Below are 6000 nucleotides of genomic sequence, written 5' to 3'. Positions count from 1 at the left end.
AGAGCAAGTTGTATGTTATGTAAGTTGTGTGTGTGTGTTGGGTAGGGTTGGGGGGGGGGATAAAATGTTGTACCAGGGCCCCAAGCAAGATTTTTTTTTTATATAAATGTGGCAGTTATTATATATATATATATATATATATATATATATATATATATATATATATATATATATATATATATATATATATAGTAGGGAAGACATAGAAGAGACAGAATGGTTCAAGAAAGCTAAACATAAGCAGCCAAATCCTTATTAAGTGTGTTTGTTTTTCCAGAAGGGCAGCACGGTGCCTTCGCCGGAAAGCGTTGGCCCCACAGTTCTGAGCTCCCGGTTTCAATCCTGAACCCTGTGTGGAGTTTGCATGTTTTCCCCGTGCCTGGGTGGGTTTTCTCCAGGCACTTCGGTTTCCTCCCACATCCCAAAAACATGCAACAAAAATTGGACACTCTAAATTGCCCCGAGGTGTGATTATGAGTGGCGGCTGTTTGTCTCGATGTGCCCTGCGATTGGCTGGCAACCAGTTCAGGGGGTACCCCGCCTCCTGCCCATTGACAGCTGGGATAGGCTCCAGCACTCCCGTGACACTTGTGAGGAGAAGCAGCTAAGAAAATGGATGGATGGATGTTTATTGTAGACTACTTTGGGGGTCATTAGTAGGCCTGTTTTTATCTGATATTGTGAGCTAAAGATGATCAACAAGTACTTATGAAAACTATTGCAGTTGGACAACTAGGCACCGTGACTGCCTGTCACGTCGCTCGGCATGTGGCTGGCTTCATTTTTTCTTTGCAACTCATTTTGTCATCAACTACTGTTGTTTTCTTTGGTTTACCCATTCAATATTGTTTACTTAAAAAGTGTGGTTTCTTTCTTATGCAAAACATTCCAACTGATTGTATTGGCCATGAAAAGGACGCACCTGGGCAATGAGAGCACCTGTCAGCCACATGCTCCAATTCTTTTGCTCACATGAAAAATAGGTGGTTAAGAAAAAAGAAAGGAAGTACCATCTTCTATGTTATTATGCATCAGGTCAAGATGTCGTGTAAGTATTGTATGTGGAAATAAAAGTTGAAATGTTCATCTCTTGTCTCAGTTATCTTTTGATTTCAAACCCAAATGTTTTCAGCCCTGATACAAACAACTTGGAATAAACCGCAACGTAAGGAAAGCCACAGTTATGTTGTCTTGTGTCGTGAAGTCATGACACGCTGTACATCAATGTGTCGGGGCACAGATCAGTGCTACTGGCCCAGACCCTAGGCCAACAAGGGACAGGGGAGGGACTAGGAGCATACTTGGCCACAACGGTTCCTGTGTAATTGCACCCTTAAGTACAAGTGACCAAGTCAGTTGTACTTAGGGTAACTAAAAACACTAAGTGGTCGAGTACATTTCAATTCTTTACAATAAAGTTTGGATCAGCAAACCTTGATCAGGCTGGTTTGTCCCCTGTCAAGTGTGTGAGCAAAATGGTAATAAATGTAGACAGTCTGAAATATGAACACAACAGTGTGTAGAGTAACACAACAAAGAATTAAGAAAACATCTGCAAGATGTCGTAAACTGCAGACACTATACGCAAACAAGTGAGACAAACGGCAAATTCATAACTCATGAAAGTGTCAGTGAAGTCAGAAATGGCTCCGCTAGTTATCTTCACATTAGATTCCTATGATTCATTGTAACATGGCAGTGACAATTCTGTCAATTTATCAACAGCCAACTCCAAAACAAGCAAATGCACCGTTCTTATTTTAAGTGGCACTTAAGAGTAAGGGAGGACAGGTCGGATGTTTTGGGATCATATTCAATGGCAATGTCAAAAGATGTGCACTAAACGGACTGCCAAACTGAAACTATATTACGAACTGTATTACCTTGGCCCGTGCACCACTCCTCCGATTCTATCTTTTACACCAGTTGACAAACAGAAATAATCACTTAACCTCTTGCGCCACGCTTGCGTCTTCGGTAAACTAATAAATTCAAAAACTTAAATGTAAGTCTAACCGCAGCATAATTCTTTTTATGTGGAACATTTTAGGAAAACAGTGGGAAGGCCACACACAGAAAACTATTATCAATGGACTTTTCAGCAAATGCCTGTCAGCCATTTTCCTATTCCAGCCATGACACCACATCTTCATTTTATAGCAACCTTAATTGGTATTTTTGCTCCGTGGTGAGAGAAAACTTGGACAGACGGCTCGTATCAGCACATTCAGTATCACCAATTCAATCGTGCTACTCAGTTTTAACGCGGGTGTGTCTGCGAGGAGGTGCTAAAAGGAACGAAATGAACCCACAATAACAGGTTTAAATGCTTAAGTGGCAGAAAAGTATAGACAGTGGCAGCACTCAGTTGAATATATATGCCTCAACACTGACAAAGGAAATGAGCAAACCACACAGCAAATAGGAGACTTATATTCAAAAGTCTCAGCCTTAGCGCTTACATTTGTGTGAGACTCGTACACTGATTTATGAGAAATACTAGGCACAAATTACTACATATTTGTCTAGACCGGAAATTATTTCAGTTCTGTTTACATTGGCATGAGCAGTTTTCATATTGGGGTACTGCAAGTCAAACATTTAGTGCTTCCAAATTTGCACTTCAGTGTAGATGCTATGAATCAGCATGAAACAAAATGTCTCACAGAGCAAAACATACCGCTTGCCTTTCCTTTTCAAAAGCACCACAATGTAAATCATCATTGAAAAAATTGCTTTGTAAGTAGACCTCATCAGGAATGGAATATGCTGTAGAGGACGACAATAAGTCACAATAAGTTTTCACTCTAAATATCTTAGTCTAACCATCACATAGGTTTTGAGGTAATTTGATAAATCAAAAATGTTTTCCGTGCCATATTTTCCGCACTTACAGAGGAAAACATATATTCACATGAACTCTAAAAAAAATTCAGTCTGCCAGGAAATCAGACTAATCCTGTTAGGATAACCAAAATTATTTCTATTTGGAAAATGCCAGAATAACAAGAGAAGAATACTTAAGGCAATTTTCATTACTCTCTTCATAGGCAAAAGTTTACAAGCAGTAAGATTGCTATGTTGTGGTGGAATTCCCAGGTTTGTCAGAAATTCTGGAAAAGTTAGGACTCATAGTTACACTTTCGAACACAAAAGAACATTGGCTTTTGAACAATTTCGTCTTTATAATTTTGGACTTTTTTTTATGGAACATTCACTTATCTGGGTTGTCATATGAAACACTACAGATTGTGCACATTTGTTATTAGGTCAGCATGGTATCATGTTTTACGTAATGCAACAAAGTTTTATTATTTACATTCAATGTTTTGTTGTCAGTTTATTATTTGTGTAAAGAACATACAGTATATGTAATAAATTACAAAACAATGGATTATGGGTTTCATCCATTTTTTAAACATCCAATCATCTTCAAAATAAGAAAAGTAATCAAAATGCAAGAAAATGCAAATTGTAATATTACTTTGAGAGTAATTGACACTAGTATTTCATTTTCAACAAGGTAACTTGTAATTGTAATCAACAACAGTTACAAAACATCCCAAGAATGGAATTATATAATAAACAACTATCCTATTTGGTCCAAATAAGATGTACAACAATTAATCAATTAATCAACATTCATCCATCCATTTTCTGAGCAGCTTATCCTCACAAGGGTCGCAGGAGTGCTGGAGCCTATCCCGGCTGTCATCAGGCAGTAGGCAGGGTACACCTTGAACTGGTTGTCAGCCAATCACAGGGCACATGGAGACAGACAACAATTGACCCCTCCGTAGAAATTGCGTCATCCGTGTCCCTGACCAATCAGAGGCCAGAGATCTGCATAAACCACGCCCATTTTTGGGCCCGCAGTTCCCTCAGACAACGTTGCATGGTCCAGTATAGCTTTTGTTAGCGTTTTATCGCGTATTTGGGTTCTTTAACAATAGATATGGTTAAGAGGTGTAGTCACGGACGTTATAATAGTGACGACAGGTATCCTGAAAGGCTAGTTGGTGGAGTTCAATTCGTACCCTTTCCAAAACCGAAGACCCAGTACGAAAAATGTCTTCGATGGATCAAACTTTGTGGAAGACTGCATCATCAACTGAATCCATCTAAAATCAACCGGAACAGAAGACCGAGTACGAAAAATGTCTTCGATGGATCAAACTTTGTGGAAGACCGCATGATCAACTGAATCCATCAACCGGAACAGATAGGTTTGCACGAAGGTAAGCCCTATATTTGATTTTCAATACATGTCTCATATAAATGAATTAGCAGTTCTTCGCTTGCATAATATAGCTACATGTGAATGATTGACACACTTGATCTGTGTTGAGCGATATTTTGCGATGATCTGACTGCACAAACGTGTCGCTTTGTTGCCGGCTACGGTAAACCGGACTGTGTTTGCACAAAGGTATGCCCTATATTTGATTTTCAATACATATCTAATATAAATGAATTAGCAGTTCTTCGCTTGCATAATATAGCTACATGTGAATGATTGACACACTTGATCTGTGTTGAGCGATATTTTGCGAGGACCTGACTGCACAAACAAGCGGCTAATTAGCTATGCTAAACCGGACTAGCAGTCCTAAAAGCCTTCGACGTACACCGAGACACCAAGACTGAAGGAAGGATGTTTGAGGACACTAAAGTAGTGATTGTCGTACTCGGTCGGGACTTATGTAGGTTCGGCACTAATTCAAGAATAATTATTGAGGGGAGCGCGTGACGTTACACAAAGAAAACGAGAGAAACAACTCGTAAATCAAGCCTCGCCTTCTTTTCCTTCATACGGCGGTTCACAAACGGCTATACAGAATCTGCACACAACTGTGATCGGTAATACGAAAATAGGAAACTGTCAATGATGAATTCGTCTTTGGGTTATAATATATTGTATTATGTGGCTTCTCAGTCTTCTTCTGACTCCGGAAAGATCTCGCACTAATATCAATGATTTCTCCGTCGATATGCATGTAAATACCATTGAAATACCCCTTGCTGAAATACTTGAAGCCCTGCTGTCTGCTTTTCAATGATATTTCACTGTTAGCTAAGAATGCGAGTGAGAAATCAGCCGGTAAATAGGACAGTTTCGCTCTATTCTTTTCTTGCTGCGCCGCCATTTTTGCTAATTGTTTGTCTGACGTTAGCGCACGTGGCGTGACGTCACTTGAGGAGGCATGGTTAAGTGCCCTGTATGGAGGGGTCAATTTAGAGTATCCGATGAATGCACATTTTTGGGATGTGGGAGGAAACCGGAGTAAAAAGTAAGCTTCTTTCGGTGTCGCCACAGCGTGTCATCTCAGATGAACACACATATATGTTTGGCACAATTTTTACACCGGATGACCTTCCTGACACAACCCTTCTCAGGGAGTGGAGGCCCCCGTGGGATATGAACCCGCAACCCCTGGTTTACCAAACCAGTGCTCTAACCACTGAGCTACGGGGCCTCCAAGGAGGAAACCGGAGTGCCCGGAGAAAACCCACACAGGCACGGGAAGATCATGCAAACTCCACACAGGCGGGGCCGGGATTGAACCCGGGTCCTCAGAACTGTGTGGCCAATGTTCTAACCAGCTGGTCCGCCGTGCAGCGCTTAATCAACAATCAATTTTTAAATCAAATTATATTGCTATCGATTCACCGTTCACCTCAACTCCTAAAATCTTTGAAATTTCACCCTCTCAACAGTCAATTTTAATTTTAGTAAAGCATTTTTGATAACAGTACTACCTTTAAATGTTTTGGTTGAAAAGTTGGATCACACATCAGAGGGTTGAAGTGCTTCGTTGGAATGAAAACTCCTAGGGCCACAAAAAAGGTTGATTTTGATTGGCACAAAATCATGCGAGTACCAGTAGCTTATTACTGTAAAATGTTCCTCCCATCAGTCTAAGCAACCCCGTTTCATCCAATTCCTTCATTTTTGTAGCTGAGCTCTTAGTGTAATTGGTGTAGCAGGAAATTATGCTT

The sequence above is a fragment of the Syngnathoides biaculeatus genome, chromosome 10 (genome assembly GCF_019802595.1).
Source record: "Syngnathoides biaculeatus isolate LvHL_M chromosome 10, ASM1980259v1, whole genome shotgun sequence".
NCBI classification, from domain to species: domain Eukaryota; kingdom Metazoa; phylum Chordata; class Actinopteri; order Syngnathiformes; family Syngnathidae; genus Syngnathoides; species Syngnathoides biaculeatus.
This window is presented reverse-complemented; position numbering follows the sequence as displayed.